The sequence below is a fragment of the Equus caballus genome, chromosome 16, assembly GCF_041296265.1.
Source record: "Equus caballus isolate H_3958 breed thoroughbred chromosome 16, TB-T2T, whole genome shotgun sequence".
NCBI lineage: Eukaryota > Metazoa > Chordata > Mammalia > Perissodactyla > Equidae > Equus > Equus caballus.
The window spans coordinates 69,550,956-69,570,513 of NC_091699.1; the positions used below are offsets into that span (position 1 = coordinate 69,550,956).

The window sequence follows — 19,558 nt, forward strand, 5'->3', positions numbered from 1 at the left end:
TGAAGATCCATACACGTGTAATTATCTGCCTTAAAGTTTTTAGTCACTTCAGCCTTTAGCAGCACTCAATCAACACTTGACAACTGATGGAGTCAAATTCTATGAATAAACACAAATCTATAACCAGAGTGCAAAAACAAAATGAAAGAAACAACACACACACCACAAAGACCCCCGAGCCTTATGGGCAAGGTGGGTCACCAGCAACAGATCTTTTCCTTCTCTTATTTTCAGCCATACCTTTTTAAGCTATAAAGAGCAGTGTATTCATACAGAGGTAATGGTGCTAAATTTGCAATATTTGCTTACATTTTTAAAAGTATTCAGCTGACATCCATCTTTAGGCCACAATTTCAAAAAGGCAATTACAATGAGAAGTTTGTGCCTGGTCAACAGGACAGGTGATCAAGTTCTACTGAAGGAAGCTGAAATTCCTTTTTCTTGGAGTACAGCTGTATCAGAGCATCTCATTCTAATCTAGCAAGTTCTGGCAGGGCCCTACAGGACATCCATGAAATCACCACTAATCTATAATAATACTGAGACATCACTTGCCTTTTTGACTCGCATACTCAGGTACGTGTACACGGCAGTTTTCCAGAGCCTATGATGACACACAACATCACAACAGTATGAATGCCGAAGCAGAGATACAAATCTAGCTATCTTCTCTTAAGCTAGCCACTAGAGAGACTTACAAAAATATGGGAAATGCTATGCTTCTCACTAACCTTTCAGCCTTGGGAAATTATTTTTCATAAAAAATGTTATTTATGTCAACAGGTAATAGGCTTATTTTAAATAAAGCAATAAGCAAATTTCTCAGTTTTAATTTCCAATATGGTAAATGTCAATAGCTGTAACCCACATACGAAAGATCTTTGAGGTCCTCAATGACTTTTAAGTGTATAAAAGGGCCTTTAGACTAAAACATTTGGGAACTGCCTCTCTTTGTCAATATGGGTATGACATAAGCATTTGCCAAATGTGAGAAATAAGTTTAACTCTATGAACTCTCGCCAAGACAGATGAAAAATACACTCACAACAGAATATGACTATCTTTAATTGATATCTGGAACACTGAGCATTTTCTCCAAAGGATGGCAGTAAGGTTCACAAATTCCAATGACCTCTGCTTTCAAATCCAGCCCCACCAAACACTCCTGACTACGAGTAAGTGGAGCAGGGAGTAGGCAGGGAACAATGCTCAGGCTATTAACTCTGCTCCATACAGTCAGTTCAGGGATGTTTCCCCTACCATATCCCTTATAATACTGTGTATATTAGTTTGCTAAGGCTGTCATAACAAAATACCACAGACTGGGTGACTTAAAGAGATTTAACTCTCACAGTTCTAGTGGCTAGACCATCAAGGTGTTGACATTTGGGTTTCTCCTGAGGCCTCTCTCCTTGGCTTGAGGATAGCTTTCTTCTTGCTGTGTCTTCACATGGCCTTTTCCTGGTGCCAGAGCATCTCCAAGGTCTCTTTCTCTTCTTATAAGGACGCCATTTCTATTGAATTATGGCCCCATCCTACTGGCCTCATTTAACTAAGTCACCTCTTGGAAGCCCCTATCTCCAAATACAGACCCCTGGATTAGGGCCCACCCATAAGACCTCATTTAACCCTGACTGCCTCATTACAAGCCCTATCTCCAAATATGGTCACATTTTGAGGTACTAAGGGGTTGGGACTTCACATGAATTTTGCAGTAACACAATTCAGTCCATAACACCAAGGTAAGAAAATCATGCTCTTCCACTTGGTGATTTCTAAAGGCTTATCTACCTCACTACACTCCATACTACACGATCTTATCTAAGTCAAGTGTACACAGGAAGCCCTTTGAGTTCACACAGCTCAAGCTCCTCATCATACTAAACTCAGGTACAGAGAGGTAAAGTATGTCATCTAAGATCACACAGGACATTATTAGCTAACACAAGAAAGCTTTGCTTTTAATTTTTAGTCTTATTTTCAAAATATTAAGGGAGTATATTAGAGAAAGCTTGCAATGATTTTAAGAGATTATTTAAGGACTGTTTTCAAATATTTTTTTTGTGAAGAATTTTTTCCCAACGATCATGCCCCAACTTATTTGTGCATTCATTTAGGTATGTGTAGAGATTAAGGGTGGGGGTGCATGGGTTTGTTCGTTTCTTATACTTGGGTTTGCTTACATTAAGGCATATATATGTTCAAACAATCCTTGCCAAGTGTTTGAAATGAAACCCTTTAATCACAGAAAAGCAATAAAAACAGAATATAAAGAACCCTTCTGCCATATGACCTGTTAAAAAGAGGCTGCCAACCTTACAGCTCCCTCAAGTCTGGCTAACTAGTTAAAGAGCTAAGAGAAGGTAGACGCAGGTGAAAGGCCACTGGCTGGGAATGTAGAATGGCCCAGATGCAAAACGTCTGTTCCAAGATCACACAGAATCAACACACAAGATGCTGCAGGTGTCTTCAATATTTGACACTCCTTCCTTCTACCAAAATGTAAAGCTGAAGATATGTTGTCTGACCCCATGAGACCCCAACTCCCCGGACTTGGGAGTTCTCATGGGCCCATGACTTTGGAAAACCATTACTATAACATGAGTGCAATATAAGGTCTCTGCAACATTAACACAGACGAATGAAGCGGAGGGTCAAGGGAGGACTTGCCTTGTTTCACTGATCTAACGCAAAGCCCAGCAAACCACAACCTGCAGGCCAAAGCCAGCACTGTCCTTGTTTTATCTTTTTATTGCCAGCCTTTGAGCTTGGAAAATAAAAGACGAAAAAGAATATTTCATGACACATGAAAACATAAACTTCAGATTTCAGTGACCATAAAGTTTTACCGGAACAGGCCACACTCATTCACTTACATATTGTCTAGGGCTGCTTTACTCCGACAACCGCAAAATTGAGTAGTTGTGGACAAACTGTATGGCCCACAAAGCCCAAAATATTTACTATCTAGTCCTTTACAGAAGAAGTTTGCAAACACCTGACCTAAACTTACGAATCTCCACCAACCCAGATTATGTAAAGAACATGCTGCAGATTTTATCTTTGCATATTTCACCCAGGGAAACCTTAATGATTTAGCACAGCATGCTGATATCAGTTGAATTTAAGATTTTGTAGGACATGTAAAACCAGAAAGATTTAGAATTCTAAATCCCATTTAGAATTGCCAGAACACAGTCATTTGAGACCAAAATCCTCTAAAGCGAGAGACCAGCTTTAGAACATTCTGTTTAACTTCCAAGTGAGTATAATAACAGGACACCTGAATTCTTTCTAATGTTTAATATAATTGCATAAGAGAAGGAAAAACACTCAGTTTGTATTTTATTACACAGCTCTAAGACGAAATTACACCCCCCAGTATCCACCCTTACTTTACCAGTAGCAACCCACTTCCTCAACTTAAATAGGCCCAAACCTGTCAAACACGCAGAACCACCTAATTTCAGGAGATGCTTCGATATAAAGCAGGACAGCAACATCAATTCTTTTCTCTGAGCTCTTCCTGGCAAGAAACTATTGCCATAGATCAAACCGATTATTGAGAATAAATATTCCAAAACCCAGATAGGGCCGATTACAAAGGGAATTGCTCAACATAGCTTCTAATAAGAATATTAAGGAGCTTAAAAGATGTAAATCTGAACGTACCTCCTGTCTGCAGATCCTGAGAATAATTCTCTAGATGAGAAGGCTGGGCGACAGTCTCTTCATGGTGAAATTCAGGATTCTGCAATAGAATTTATCTTCATTTAGCAGTCTTAAACAGCACAATGCAGGAAAAGAGAGTAAATCTGATTATTCAGAGTCTTTGCCTGCTTCTTCACAATACTTCCTTTCTGTGATGTGACATGTTTATCCCTCTCACAATTAGGAGGAACCACTGAGCTCCTTCCCTAAATCTTAAACCAGCCTGGAACATCTCCACGGAAGCTGTGATCGTTGAAAGGAAGGAAACCAAGTGATAGAGCGCAGCCCTCTCTGCTAAGTCCTATAGTAAACTGGGCTCAGGTGTGAGCTGAGGTACGCGAGTCTGCAAAAGAACTCACACAGGTGGCAAACATCAGTTATAATGGTGCACCTCCCACCAGAAATGGACCTTTGACCCAATAGCAAATTGAAAGTTGGTTGATAGAAGTTCCGCTATAATCCAGACCCATGAATATTTAAAAGAAAAATGAGACATGTTGTGATCTTCTTGATTTCCTCAATTTTTACAGGATAAAATAAGTTCTAGGGTCTACTGAGAAACACCTCTAATTACTGCCTCGGCCATCTTAGGGGAATAGGACAATGGCTTCTAATCCTAGCTTTTCCTCAAAAAATAAAGCTGTAGGTTCTAAATTGTCTTTTATTCAGAGAATATTATTCAGTTTTCTTAACGTCCATCCGGGAGGGAAGTTAAATAACTTGTCTCCAGGATTCTCTTAGATTGAGGTTTGATGATCGCAACTGAAGTCGAATAGCATCGGTCCAAAGAGAAGCAACTAAGGTCCCCAGATTTAACAAATAAAAACACGGAACGCCCAGTTAAATTTGAATTTCAGATATACAAATATATTTTAACATAATTATGTCCCACATATACGTATTCCCAAATAGTGCATGGAATATAAGTATACTAAAAATGTATTTGTTGATTATCTGAAATTCAAATTTCACTGGGCACCCTTTATTTTTTCCGACAATTCTAGGAGCAACTTTAATTCAGAATGCTTCTTGGTAGACAAGTAGTGGGGAAAACGTTTGGTGCCAGTGTTGTGCCTAATCCTAGAAGGTAAAAGTTCTTAAAAGCTTTGGAACAGACCCAAATACCTTGAATCTTCAGTTCTCCAACCTGTGAATTGTGAGGTGCGCTATCGAAATGTTGTGTGGGTCTGAAAGGAGAAATTATTAAAAGAAATGATAGTCCATTACGATATAAGATAAACTGCAACATCCTTGATTTTTTAACTTCCTTAAATTGCTTGTGTATATCTCTTACTGACTAGCGTAATTAATTGTTAATACTTATAATGTGTAAGTAAATTAAGTGAACAACTCTTTAGGTGCATTCAGTTCCACTCTTGGCAGTCACCATGAACTCTCAGGTATAGCTCAGCAACTAAATAACGAGAAGGCATTTTCTCTTCAGCTTTGATGCATTTTTCTCTACCAAATAAATCAAGTGAAACTCATCTTGACACTCCCCCACCGCATCATTTTAATGTGGAAAAAAATAATGGAAGGAGATTCAAACCAGCTAATCCAATTGCTTTCTCAAGACACAGACTCCTTAAGTGTTGCCTCAGACTATGTCTGACCTCTTGAACTCACAGAGGGGAAATTAAGGCAGAAAAACCTAGCAGTTCAAATGGCTGCAGCTTCAAGACGTGGTAAGATTTAATCTCTGAGGTTCCCTAAGGCAGATAAGGTTGAGCAAAATAACCAGAGAGTAACATGCTGAAGAATGGTTTATTTTTAAGGACTGAAAATGGCCCCAAACACTAAGCATTTAGGAGGGACAATGCTATAGAAGTTCAAGGTTATCATATTAAGTTATTAAAGCATAATGACATAGACAGGTAACTCATCAGGGAGAGGTGAGTAGAGTGCAAAGCAAAAAACAACAAGGACTCTTTCACCTTAGATGACTTTAACGTACCTCAAGGACATCATGGTGGACATAACACCTTATCTACCTCAGACTTACTTTCATCGCATAGTGGATCGGGGAGCTTTTCTATTTCTTAATATTATTGATTGGCTTGAACAAACCAAAAAGGAATTAGTTCCCCTGAGTAGTCTCCCGAATGTGCCACCCAGGAAGCCTTACCACGAAGTTAAAAGCCCCTCAGCATAATCCCCCGTGCATACCACGGCAGGTCTAAAACCTGGCTTCTCCTCGAGAAAGCCTTGGAACCTCATGTTAATTTTCACAGCTGGAATATTCCACCGCTAGGGTATTTCAAATAATTAAATGGTAACTAGGATATAAATACGTGAGAAAGATAAAGATTCTCAAAATATTGTACGTATTCAAGAATCACGTGGGGGAATGTGGTATAAAGTGCAGATTACCAATGTCCATCCATCACAGACATTCTGATAAGGTACGTCTACATTTTTCGGGATTTTGTTTTGTTTTGTCTTTCATCATGCACATAATATTTACTGATCATGTAGTGTGAGCAATGTAACCTGCTAAGCACTGGAAGTTCAGAATCATAAATTATACTATTTCCTCTCAAAAGTTTACTGTCACTTGAGCATGTTATTTCTCAGAGCAGACCTATAGGGGACAGGTATTAACCCTGCTTTACAGAAAAGAAAGTGAGGTCCAAAAAGACCAGAGAATATACCCAAAGACACATAGCTAGTATGTGCAGAAGTCAAGTTCACAAACACGTTAGTTGGTTCATTCATTCACTCATTATGTCTCTCACCTCTTTTGTAACTACTTTCCTCCGAGACCCCTTCACTCTCTCACTCTGGGCTACTTAGTGTCCTCTGAACCTACTAGACACATACCCGCCCCAGGACCTTTGCTTTTTCTATGCCTGAAGCATTCTTCCCTATTATCTCTCTACTCATTCCTTCCCTTCCTTCAGTCTTTAATCAAGTTTCACCTTCACAATAAGACCTGTGACCATATTATTTAAAATTGCAAGCTTCCTCTCACCTGGAATGCCCTGTCCTCCTTCCCTACTTTTCTGAAGTGTGATGTTTAATGGATGGATGAAGACACTCCATCTAACAAATATGTGCACAGGACAGCCTGCACAACAAAGAGTTATCCAGCCCCAAATCTCAATAGCGCTGAGGCTGAGAGGCCCTGCCCTAGAAGAACGCTTCTCAAAGACCTCCATGAATCAACACATAGAAGGCTTGTTAAAATTTGTATTGTTGGAATGCACCCCCAAAGTTTCTGATTTGTCAGGTAGGTCCAGTGTAGGGCCTAGAAAATTTACATTTCTACTAAGTCTCCAAGTAAAGGAGATGCTGTTGGTCCAGGGCCTACAGTTGGAGAACAATTTAGTAGAACAAATGCTCCATAAAGCAGGGATTTTGGTCTCTTTTACTCATTGCTGTTTCCCCAGCAAGAGAGCGTGGCATACTGTAGTTACTCAAGTTTCTAATTTTTTAATAACAGACCCACCCCTCCTGCCTCCGACAAGGTGATTCTGACACCACTGATCTTTGCAGTATACACTGAGAAACAAGAGTTGTTTTTGTTTGTTGTTATTTTGGCAGCAACTTTTAGACCCCTTCTATTCCTGTTGACTCTTCAGCTCATTTACTACCAACAAAAGAAGTCTGATGAGAGTTGATGCATTAGCCCAGATGCACCCAACTGTCTGCCTGGGGGATGCTCAGATTACATCTCCACGGCGAGATCCCTACAAAACAAACACACTGCCAAACACAAGCGCCCGCGTTTTCTGTTTTTTTTTTTCTTAAGATTTTTTTTATTTTTTCCTTTTTCTCCCCAAAGCCCCCCGGTACATAGTTGTGTATTCTTCGTTGTGGGTTCTTCTAGTTGTGGCATGTGGGACGCCGCCTCAGCGTGGTCTGATGAGCAGTGCCATGTCCGCACCCAGGATTCGAACTAACGAAACACTGGGCCGCCTGCAGCGGAGCGCGGGAACTTAACCACTTGGCCACGGGGCCAGCCCCCGCGTTTTCTGTTTTTTTATGATGGAACTACATGGTCCTATAACCACCTGTCAAGCAATTCCCGTTTTCAAAAAGTAAGGACAGAGAATTCACACACGTGCGCACACATGAACACACATATACTTAGTTTTTAAATCTGATGCTTGAGTGAGGTACCTAGCATTTTAACACAACAGGACTTGGTGTGTATTCTTGAATTTACTTGTGCTTCCATAACCACACCTATGGCAGTTGTTTGCTCACAGATAGTGTCTTCCAGGTACTGCCAATGATTTCTCCTTACATCATTTTCTGGGGGAATATTAAGTTCAGTTCTTTTTATCTTGTGCCCAAGGCCAAGAATGAAACGGTTGGTCTCCATAATTCAAATATGTCTGATATCTTAGATTCAATTGCTCTGTTTAAGACAGGTATTTAATGAAGAACTGGTGAATGAGAAGTTTAATGGCTAAAGTGAAGACACTTCATCTTACAAATCTCTTTTTACTCATGTGGAATCATCAGCCAGTGTTATTGATTTGCATTTACTGACTGAACTTTCTATTGTTTTCAGATGTTAGTATCCTCAGCTGGTACCTGCAGGCTATTAGTTTCAGGGTTAAGCTTGCTGTCCTGAAAAACCAAAGCTTTCCCTATTGAATTGAGAAAGCTAAAACATCCATGATAGCCTGGAGGATCCAACACATTTCAGAGAATGAAAAACTATTTCACTGATTGCCTTCATCTTACAACAATGAGAATCTACATAGAAATAATCAAAATCTTAAAAAATGAACACAGTTCACTTTTTTTAAAAGAAAACATTATTGAGTTATAATTTACATACTATGGAATTCACCTGTTTAAGTGTAGAATGCAATGGGTTTTGGTAAATTTACAGAGATGTGGGGCTATCACCACTCTCTAATTATAGACCATTTCCATCATCCCAAATGGAAATCCCAAAGCCATTTGTAGTTACCCACTCCCAGCCCCAGTCAACTCCTAATCTACCTGCTATCTCTATCGACTTGCCTTTTATGGGAATTCCATATAAATGGAATCATACAATATGTGGTCTTTTCTGCCTGACTTCTTTCACTTAGCATATTGTTTTTGAGGTTCAGCTATGCTGTAGCATATATCAGTACTTCATTCCTTCTTTTTGCCAAACAGTATGCATCACATAGATATATTATAATTTGTTTATCCATTCGCCAGCGGATGGACACTTGTTTTGTTTTGTTGTAGCTATTGTGAACAATGCTGCTGTGAACATTTGTGTATAAGCCTTTATGTGGACATATTTTCATTTCCCTTGGGTAGATTCCTAGAAGTAGAAGTTCTGGGTCATATGGTAAATATACGCTCAACATTTTAAGAAAATGCCAAACTGTTTTCCAAAGCAGCTGCACCATATTGCAATCCTACCAGCAACCTATGAGGGTTCCACTTTCTCCAGATCCTCTCCAACACTCGTTATTGCCTATCTTTTTTTACTATAGCCATACATGGTTCACTCTAAATGTTGAAATGAGTGATTTTAAATTTGTACCACAAATATAAAAATACACAACATTCATTGAGGGTCTACTCTGTGTAACGTTCTTTAAATTATTACTGTTAACCCATCATTAACAATGAGATAACCTCCATAGTTTACAAAAAAAGAAGGCTCAGAAAGGTTAGACATTTGCCCATGGACTCCTAGCAGCAGGTGGCAGAATCTGGATTCATTGCCGGATGTGTGTGACACAAAACTTAAATACAAGATTTATTCATGTAGAAGTCAAAACATATTTGAAATATATGCATAGACTTCATTTTACTAATCTTGGCCAAGATACTTCTGCTAATGTCATTAAAAAGAGGCATCAACAAACAATAAATTCAACACTTTCTAACACCTATAGATTTTCTACTAAAGTTCTAGAGAACAATTTCAGCTCAAAATTTTCTCTGCAAATGTCAAATCCCATAGTTGTAGTTTTGATTCAGCATTTAACTAGAAAGATATTTATGACAATCAAAACTCAAATGAAACACACTTCATAGCAATGAAATTGCTGAATGGTTTTTATTAACTGTACTGAATCATTTGCTACTATCTAAAGATGTGAAATCTGACACCTACTGTTCATGTTTGAGTACTCAAAAAACATTTATTGCCAGTTTCTGAAGTCCTGTCTTGGTTGAAGAGTAGTGATGTTTCATCTGGCTCACATTCCATTACAAATAGGCTGTTGGCAGAATGGTGATGGCCAAAGTCACTGGATGGAACTGCTCTAGCTCAAAATCTTTAACTCACTCTTCTCTGTCCACACCTCTTGATCTAGGCACTCTCCTACCACCAATCATGATTCCATCTGATTTGTTCATTGTCATTCAAAAGGTCATCCTATTCTCTCAAAGCATTGTTCTCTCCTTGAAGATGCTCTGAACGCTAACTAGAAATGCTCAATGTTTCAGAACAGATATTTTATTCCCTTTGGATTCATCATTTGATCTGTTTGACCCATATGGTTTGCTAATGAATACTTGTTTCTCTGTTTTGTTTTAGAATATCTGCTGATATAGATCGTTGCATCTCCAAGTATGGTCCATAGACCAGCAGCATCAGTATCCACTGGGAATTTGTTAGAAATGCAGAATTTCAAGCCTCATCCCTAACCTACTGATCAGAATCTGCCTTTTAACAATCTCCCCAGGGGATTCCTGTGCGCTAGATGGTTAACTTTAGGTAACTCCCAGGTGTAACCCACAGACCCAGAACCTCACATTACCCAGCTGAAAATCTGCCCCCACTAGGAGTAACATCGAGGGACATTTATCATTCAGAAAGCACTTCCTTCTCTCTGCATAGATTTCTTCCCTCTGCCTCTGTTTAAACATGCTAAAGCCACTCTCCTTTAAACAACAACAAAAATCTCTTGACCTTGTTACCCCTGTGAGGAAGAGTGCACTATTGTTCACATTTATCTGCTTCCTCTCTCTGTAGGAGTATTAAACAGTCCCATCCTGTTGAACCCAGGTTTGCCTATATGAATTGCTTTGGCCAATGAAATGTAAGCAAGGGTGATATGTGTCCTTTCCAAGCAGAAGCTTTAAGAGTCAGTTGATGCCTTGTTCTCTCTCTCTTTCTCTCTCTCTCTCTCTCTCTCTCCACTATCACAAGACTGGCAGTGGCCCAGATGGAGAAAGCTTTGTCAACCTGAGTCCAGAGAGAAGACAACATGAGCAGAACCAAAGGTGACCTAGGGAAGGCAAGTAGATTTGCTGTTGAAAGCCACACAGATTTGGGGTCCATTTGTTGTAGAATACTTTAGCATAAGCTGACTGATATACCTTGAGTCACTATTGTTTTTCCCCTTTTCAATTAAAGAAAATATAGAGGAAAAAAAGGTGCCTAGAGAGAGGAATCTTACTGCGAGGCACACTTACATCTGAATTCTCTAGAACTTAGGTTGTTCTCTGCCAACTCTGCCAGATTTTTTTAAGCGTTATCATTCTTCTTATTTCCAAATTCCTCCCAGTCTGCATAAATATTTTTTATTTCCTTACAGCAGGGATAGCAAATTTATTCTATAAATGTCCAGATAGTAAACATTTCTGGTTTTGTAGGCTACATGGTCTCTCTCATAATTACTCAAATCTACCGTGGGATCATGAAAACATCCTTAGAAACTACATAAATGAACTGGTGTGGCTGTACTCCAAAAACACTTCCCTAGTCCAAGGTTCAAAACTTATGGGTTATTCTTAACTTGTCCCACACTCTAATGCCCTCTAAACTAAGCCAAGCATTAAGTACACACAAAACCACAGAAATTTCACCTGAAGAGGTAATAGACATCTTTCAACCCTATAATTTATAAAGAAATTGTTACCCAAATAAATTTAAAAGGCATGTCAAAAACAGAAGTCTACTTAATGTTCTGCATGCTGAAGTATCGAAGTATTTACTTTGAAATGCATAAAAAAATAAAATGGATTGATGAATGGGTAAACAGATAGAGAGGCATGTAATAAAGCAAGGATAGTAAAATGTTAATTGTAGAATACGGATGGTGGATATCTGGATATTCACTGTAAAAGTCTTCTAACCCTTCTATATACTTGAAATTTTTCATAATAAAATGTTGGGGGAGGGGAAGTATGTCAAAGCTAAAGTCTATAAATCTTACATATAATCAATTGATTTGTGAAGTATAATTCCACTTGATAAATATCCCATGGAAATTTATCAAGCAGAGTTTGAAAAACTCATTTAAATAAGGCCTTGAGACGTCAGCTCAAATACTTCCATGTTCATTCAATAAATACTTCTTGAGCCCCCAGTATATGCTAGGTTCTGGGGCACCTGGTAAAAGGACAGATGTGAAACTTACAGTCTAAAGGGAGATAAAAACCAGCCAACCCTTGGTGGTTTTGAATTCTCTAACATCTTTTGTCTGTACCATTGATTAGGCGTTTAATGTTTACCATGTTATATTTGAGCCTCCTTTTTCATGGAGTTGCTCCTTGAAACACAGAGATCTGTGCACTGGCCTCAGTGTCTTGTACATCATACCCAACAAATGCCTGCTGCCATGTTTGTTCATAAAATGAAAACTCTGGATGCTGTATTTGAGAACATATAGCCTAGATAATGCTGTAGCTTCATTTACATAAAAGACAGACCTCTACCAACATGGTTCCAGCATTTGTTCAATGGCTGAAGGCAAATACCTTCACCTTACTAGGTGAGAGTAGAGTCAATAAATTCTCATCCTTGCACCATCTAAAGAGAGCCAGATATCAAGAGTATGGTTATATAATAATGAACAGTCAATCTTCATTATTCCTGGAGTTCCTATTTATGAACTTTCCTACTCACTAAAATTTACTTGTAACCCCCAAATCAATACTTGTGGTACTTTCAAGGTCATTTGTGAACATGCACAAAATCATGAAAAATTTGAGTCACCCTGTGTGCACAGAAGCTGAGGGTGAACAAGGCGATACTCTGCCCTCTCGTCTCAGCCCTCATTCCATAAAGAGATGTCCCCAACGGTCTTTTTAGTGCCACAATTTTCACATTCTTTGTGCTTTTTGCTGATTTCACTGTTTAAAGTGGTTTGCAAGCATGTGGTAAAGGGCTGTCTAGTGGTCCTTAGTGCGAGAAGGCTTGATGCACCTTACATAGAAGACACATGTATCAGATAAGCTTTATTACATGCGTAACGAGTTACAGTGAGGCATGAGTTACAATGCTGTTGGCCATGAGGTCAATGCTAATGAATGAACAATACATGTTAAATAAGGTGTCTTTAAGCAGAAACAATCATAAAACAAGGTTATGTATTGATCAGTTGACGAAAATGCTTTGACCAGAAGACCAGGAACCTAATCCTATATTTCCCTTAGGGGTAATTGTTCAGTATTTGCTAATTCAGGGTTCCAGGCGTCTATAGACCATAACTATCATGAATAATGACAGTTGAATATACATCAAAACAACTTAATACATTATAAGGAACTCCTATGACAGGCAGCTTCTTGAGAGCCATTGCTAAGCTCTGCCACAGGCACAACCACTCTTACCTCGTCCATGAGCAGATAAGACATATAGCCAGGAAGACTGCATAGGGGGGATATAAGCAGAACGAAGTAGAGGTCACCAGGCAACAAAGCTCAGTGCTGCCTGAGTGGGGAGTAAGGAGAAATCACATAATCAACATCAAATAATTATTTCTTGTGATTTGGGTGGTCATAAGGTGTAAACTGGTATACCTAAATACAAACACAATTTATGATGATCTTAAAGGTCACACTGAAGCCTGATTTTTTTTTTTGTAAGTAACTCTCTAGCACACCCTGAAGTAAAAGACAATCAATCATGGAAACAGATGGGATACAGAATGCGCTGCTGTGTTGCAATTAGTAAAGGGGGATATGAATAAAGCAAAACTCATTATGCTGAAAAGCAGAAGCACTGCAAACAGCAAAGGACCCTGTGGTCGACCACAGCTGTAAACCAAAAAACGAATGCACCATTCGTGAGGCAGAGACAAGACCCAAAATGACAGATACACCATCCCAGGTCATTTGCAGATGCTCAGTCCAAACAAGGAAAAGTATTAAGCCCTACTCAAACATGAACTGAGAAATCAATAGGCTTGAGAATGTTCTATTCACTGCTCAACAGCAGTCGCCTGTCCTTATAAAGAACAGTTTTTTAAAGAGTATTTGGGTTTGATGAGTTAAAGACCTACAGCCTGGAAGGGTAGAGATTTATTGATACTATGCATTTGAAGGCAAAACCCACAATCTGAAATGACCCTGAAATTCTCCCTGGATTTGCCAGGGCTGAGGAGCCCATCTGTGGTGTAAATGGCTATGGGACATCCCTGCTTTATCTGCACACAGGCCAGCTCTGTATCCCAAGGGTGACATACTGCCTTGCTACTCAAAGTGTAGCCCACGGACCAGCAGCCAGACGTCACCTGGGGGCTTGTTGGAAATGCAGACTCTCCAGCTCCAACCCAGAAGTACTGAATCAGAGTTTGCATTTTAACAACATCTCCAGATGACTCCTCCTTTAAAGATGGAAAAGCAATGGCCTGCAATTAGGGTGACCAACCACCCAGGGCCTGGTGTAAGCACTGAAAGTCCCGTTCTCTGAGAAACCTCTCAGACTGAGGCAAATCTGGACAGTTGGTCACCCTATTTATCCCAATAACACAACCAAAGGAAGTTCTCAGTAGGAAGACTTGAGACCTCCAGCCGCTTAGGGATCAGTGCATCCTGAAACAATTTCCCAGGCTTTATTTTGGAGGCACACTTGGTTTGCATGGTCCTCCCACAAGGAAAGCAAAATAAAGGGAGAAAGATTCATGTGAAAAGCTGAAACTTTGAAGAACAATCTTCCTCCACACCCAATCCTTTTACTCTAGGAGATAGCAGCCTAAGGAATCCAGTTTGAAACTGAGCAGAAAGAGACCAGGAGGCATGCTCCAGGAGCCTAGCACCATTCTAGTGGATTGGTTACGTCATCACCAGACCTTTCAAAGCCAGGGTCAGCTGCTCTAGTGCAATGGTTCTCAAACTTTAGCAGCATCAGGATCACTTGCAGGGCTGGTACACCGAGGCTGCTGGATCCCATCCTCCAACTGCCTGATTGAGGAGGTCTGGGGCTGGGCCCGACATTTTGCATTCCTAACATGTTGCCAGGTGATGCATACGCTAACCTGCTGGGATCAAACTTAGTGAACCACTGCTCTAAAAGCCTCAGCTTCTCCATTCTGGGGAGAGGGGACAGCAAACAGCTGCCTTATTCCATGCCCTGTTCTCCAAAAAACAAAGCAAAACAAAACCCCAACAATGGAGCAATGTGGTATTGTGCTACTCGAAGTGTGGTCCCAGACCAGCACCAGCCAAATCACATAGGAGCTTGTCAGAAATGCAGACTCTCAGGCCCCCATGCAGACCTGCCGTGTCAGGATCCATATTTATCTAGAGCCCCTAGTGACCTGCTTGCACAGTAAAGTCTGAGGAACAATAGAGGGACTGTGCAGAGGTTGTTAAATCTGCCTCCTGTGTATAAAACAACTGCTTTATCTCTCTGGGCCCATTGCTATTCTATGCCCTTCTCTTCCTTTCTTCTTTCTTTCTGCTTTTTCTCCCCAAATCCCCCCAGTACATAGTTGTATATTTTAGTTGTGGGTCCTTCTAGTTGTGGCACATGGGATGCTCCCTCAGCGTGGCCTGACGAGTGGTGCCATGTCTGAGCCCAGGATCCGAAGCAGTGAAACCCCGGGCTGCTGAAGTGGAGCGTGTGAACTTAACCACTTGGCCACAGGGCTGGCCCCCCTTTTTTTTTTCTTTAATTTTAATCATAGAAGAAGAAAGTTCATTGCTTCACAGCTACACAGATTCATTGGGCAGAATGGATAAAACAACCTACTATCTATTGCTGACAGTGAAGGAGCATTTGCACTGGCTAGAGGAACATACGGTCTGCTCTTTCCAGGGAAGCAGCTGCTCAGGGGAAGCCACCACAGTCCGCTAGGGACATCTGGACACAGCCAGCACTCACAGCTAGACCTCAAAATCTCTGCCCTTTGCGACAGTTCCTGCAGCCTGCAGATGAGGGGCAGCATCTACCGGCTGCAGCTCATAGGAAGGTTTGATTCCTACCTGTTTAACTTACTAAAAAGCAGCGTATTCCCTTCTGCCAACAGGTTATGCTGCTGTCACATTTTTCTACCTCCACTTCACTTTTGCCACTAACATAAGGCCACACATCCTGTAATTTCTTCTTTGGATTCCCTGAACTAGATACCAATTCTCCTGGAATTTAAAAAAAAAAAAAATACTAATGGCTAATATTTACAACACATGTTATGCTCCAGATATTGTCTTAAACACTTAATATCCATTATCTTATTTACTCCACACAACAACCCAGGAGGTTGCTACTATGATTAGTCTCATTTTACAGATTAGGGAATCTGAGACACAGAGTGGCTAACTAACTTGCCCAAAGTCACCCAGCAGGCAGATTCCAGAGCCAGCACACTAATAAGATGTTAAACCTTCATTTTTGTCTTATCTTTTCTTTCTATAAAAGTCTAGCTTTTTAAAAATTATAATAATGGAAAGAGTGTTGCATGCAGAAGGGATCTTGTTGCACTAGATAGAATCTGTCTTTCAAACTGTGTGCAACTCAGCTTCCTCCTGCGGTAGGTAGGTAGGATCAGAGAAAGCACTCTGCTTGTCACCGAGGGATTGTGTGTGTCTGTGCCTGCACCAGGTAAGCTGCAAAAGCACAGGATGAAGACAATGATCAAGGGGATGATAATCACCAAAAATAATTCATTAATTCTCACAACATCCTTGTGAAATACAGGAAATTGAGTCTGGATTCATTGTGGGCAGCCATCAAAATGTGGCATGCCAAAATTCTATTCTTGCTCTTCAGGTGGGTGGAGGGGGACCTTCTGCTGCGGAGAAGTGACTCTCAAGAGTGGGAGGGAAGGCAAATCTCTCTGAGGAGTTACAGGAGAAAGACAAAAAATGTAACAGGGCAGTTCCTACATGTTCAGCAGCCATGATGAATGGATGATCACCAAAACTGGCACCCAGCTAGGTTGCATTTCCCAGCCTCCTTCGCAGTAAGGCATGGCTGTGTGATTCAGTTTTTGATAACGGAAGGGGAGCACAAGTCATGCATATCCTCCTCCAGTTCCACCCCATAAATACCTCCCACGCATAGTCCTCTCTCATGTCCCATCTGCCAAGTGGATGTCAATACCCAGGGCAACCTAGGAAACCATGCATGGAAGATGGCAGAGCGTTTGTCGGCCTGGGTCCCTGAGTGACTGCACAGAGCAATTGTTCTCACCAACTGCTCCTCATCAGCCCATATATGCCATCATTACGCTGTTATCTACGTATTACATAAAATTTAATTGTATTAAGCCATTGAAATATGGGGATTTGTTTGTTACTATAGCTGGTATTAGCCAAACTAGTATACTCACCAATGTCCCTTTTACCCAAAAATCTCATGGATTCTACTTTAAATGTTACTCCAATTGTTGTAGACTCCCATGAACAAAGATTCCATCTAAGTTAGAATGGAAAGATATCCTTAAAAGGATAAGGGGGATTTTACTCTAATATGTGTGTTAATCTTCCTGACTTCCATCTGGATCAGCCATGCTGGATAAATGAGAGTTTTGATTATTGGATAGAAGAATAGGAAGAGAGATTTTGCAGCAAGAATGGAGGAGGAGTTTGCTGAAGAGGAAGATGTTGGTCATTCTGAGTTCACCAGATTTCTGAGACTAAAGCAGAGCCAGAAATTGAGGTGGGATGGCTCTAAAAAGAAGTCTGCTGACTTGACAGTTTTGCTAGGACTGGCCTCAGGAGATGGGAGAAAGAAGAGTGTTAGGAGTGCTAACTCACTGGGGAGGCAGGTTCCAGATCTCAAGGGTCCAGGGACCTCGGTGTGAGCTTCACTGATACACACTCTGGTTATAGGTTGATAAAACTTGATCTAAATACATTTATCACAATTTTACAGATTAGAAAGTGCCATCTTTGATTTGCCCAAGATCCTGCACTATGATTCATCTCCCAAACCTTCAAGAGCCTAGTTTCCTGCTCTCACAGTGCTCAAGGCAGCAAGCCCTCTCCAGCCATTCCATCTTTCTCTGGGTAATATCAGCTCCCCAGCCTCCCCCTACTGAAACCATACCCTATGCCAGCCTGTGTACCAGCAACTTTGAAATTGGAAACCAAAAGAGAAATTTTGAGACATGCCAGTTAGTCACAGATGTGGGAAAATATGACCCTGGTGCACTGCCATTGTATCTACTCCTTTGTCCCTTCTGAGCAAGAAAGACTATCACCAAAAGCAAACTGCTCCCAAAGCATTGTGACACTAGCCTTGCCAGGCAGGGAAAAGAAAGAAGAAGGGAAGCTCCCTGTCCTTTGTTCTGGCTGCACACATCTGACAGGCTTTCAGAACCTCAGCAGATCTCCTGGCAAGAACAGCGGTGAGTGAACCCCTCCTCCCCATTGGGCACGGTAATGCCTCCTGGCAAAGACCTCAAGCACATTCATCTCTCTCCAGGCCCTTCTAGGGCTGCTGTGCGTCTGCAGAACAGATGGGAGAGTCTGCTTGTCTGACTGTTGGCTGTTTTATTTCACTCAATAAACATTTATTGAGGCTCTACTTGTGCCAGGCCCTATGCTGAGGGATGTTCCATTGACATGTGTGGAAGCGAGCGTGCACTGATCTGCCCCAAGGTACAGGTGCTGACAGAATACCTGTGCATGTGTCTATCCCCCCAAACATCACCAAGACAACAGGTGAAGGGTGAAAAGGAAGGAACAACCAACCAATAGCACAGTGAAGCAACTTTGTCAGGGGAGAAATGTCCTGGTCAAGCTCAGTGTTTCTCAAACTTTGCTGTGCATGCAATCACCTGGGGACCTTGTTAAAATGCAGGTTCTCATTCAGCAGGTCTGGGGTTGGGCCCAAGATTCTGCATTTCTAACAAGCTCCCAGGTGATGCTGATGCTGCTTATTTGAGGATCATACTTGAGTAGTAAAAGGCTTATCGAACTTTCATGCTGATATCTTAGTTGGCCGTTGTGTAGTCAGGCAGGTGGTATATATTTGATTCAAATCTATGCATGCCCTTGGAGGGAATGCATATATGGAACACACCTTATAATGAGTCTGTAAGGTGCCAGGTACTTTGCCTATGTAAAAATCAACAAATTCTCACAGGTAGGTGGTGTTACATTTCTTTTACAGGAAAGAAAATAAATTCAGACAATGAAGTAACTTGTCTGTGGTCACACAGCTAGTAAGTAGTAAAGGTAAGATTTGAAAGAAAGTCACCCCACCTTTTAAAATCCATTTTTACCGACTCTTCTATCGGTCCCCTCATCCATTTAGACCGACTCCTGTCTGGAAATAGTCTTTGAAATGCCAAAGATTTAGAAATGGGAGCTGCCTCCACGTGGCCCTTGAAACTCAGTAAAATCTAATATGTGATTCTCTGCTCAGCAGCATTGCCCAGTTAATTCGATGTTTAAAAACACAGCTATCATTAAAACCTCTTGGTGGATGTTATAAAAAAAACCACCACCAAATTAGCTGGCTTTCCCCTCCTGGCAATGACCTGACAGCAACGAACAGGTATCAACATCTGGAAGGTGATGGATTTTTGTCATGTCAGAGCAAAACAATAATAATAAAGGCCAAGGGCAAAATTCCTTCCACTGTAGGAGAAATACTGTGAGGACTATTTACCAGGAGACCTTTGGCACAGACCAGCAGTCTCCGGAGAACGAACGTATGACGATTGCTATGGCAGCCCAGCCAAGTATTCAAAATATATTG

The 19,558-nt window shown here is 40.8% G+C and overlaps 1 protein-coding gene across 1 annotated transcript in view; it reads right to left on the reverse strand.

The window, feature by feature from the left end:
• Positions 1-19,558, reverse strand: part of RARB (retinoic acid receptor beta) — a 694,360-nt gene that overhangs the window by 661,040 nt on the left and 13,762 nt on the right. The window contains exon 2 of the mRNA XM_070239010.1: positions 3,673-3,751. The gene's annotated coding sequence lies outside the window, so the exon portion shown is untranslated. The remainder of the gene's footprint in view (positions 1-3,672; positions 3,752-19,558) is intronic.